The sequence below is a fragment of the Diachasma alloeum genome, unplaced genomic scaffold, assembly GCF_001412515.2.
Source record: "Diachasma alloeum isolate Michigan unplaced genomic scaffold, Dall2.0 Dall_scaffold_00643, whole genome shotgun sequence".
NCBI classification, from domain to species: domain Eukaryota; kingdom Metazoa; phylum Arthropoda; class Insecta; order Hymenoptera; family Braconidae; genus Diachasma; species Diachasma alloeum.
Genome location: NW_021680775.1, coordinates 153,950 through 154,747, shown reverse-complemented (window position 1 = coordinate 154,747; position 798 = coordinate 153,950).

Sequence of the window (798 nt, the reverse complement as noted above, 5' to 3'; positions counted from 1 at the left end):
GGGTTAGAAAAGAGGAGAGAGAGTGTTTCGGAAACTGAAATTCTCGAGGGTTTTACGATAGGGTTTTATGGTAGGGTTTTATGATAGGGTTTAGTAAATATTCCCGAAATCGAACAGAGGAAGACGACGTTTTTTTTTGGGAATTAGGAAATGTACTGGACGCGTCGAAGAATTTACAATGGGATTAAAGATAGTACAGGGATTAAGGGAAAGTATTTCGAGGAGGATTTCTCGGACAGCACATTTGGTGTCAATAAATCTTGTCTGTTATTTCTAACTCATTTAAGTATTTCCTACGTATTTAAATCGACTAAAATATTCGTTATTCATTATTTCTATTATTTAAATGCGTTGATAATTTTTATCTTATTTGCCTATTATTTAATTCGATATTTGTCGTACTTCTAATTTCTACCGTGAAATTGAAGCGCCACTAGTGAATTCTTAGGGATTTTCCAATGAACTAGTATAATACACAACACCTCCCCCGTTATTTAAAAGGTGTTTCCCATATGGAAACACTTTTGTCTTGTTCTATGTTAATATTTACATGAATATTTGAATAATGATAGTTTTATCTAGTCATCATAATCGAATAATTTCTATGGCAATTCTTATTTCTAATTTCTTAAATGCAGATTTGAGTTGAAGTGAAATACTTACTGTACAAAAGTGAAATTATAATATTATCAACGAATTAGCTTCTTATTTCTCGCCTTTTTATTTATCTTAATCTTGCAAATTTTAAGTTTATCGTGATTTCCTTTTATTTACAGAGGGTGGAAGTAATATATATAT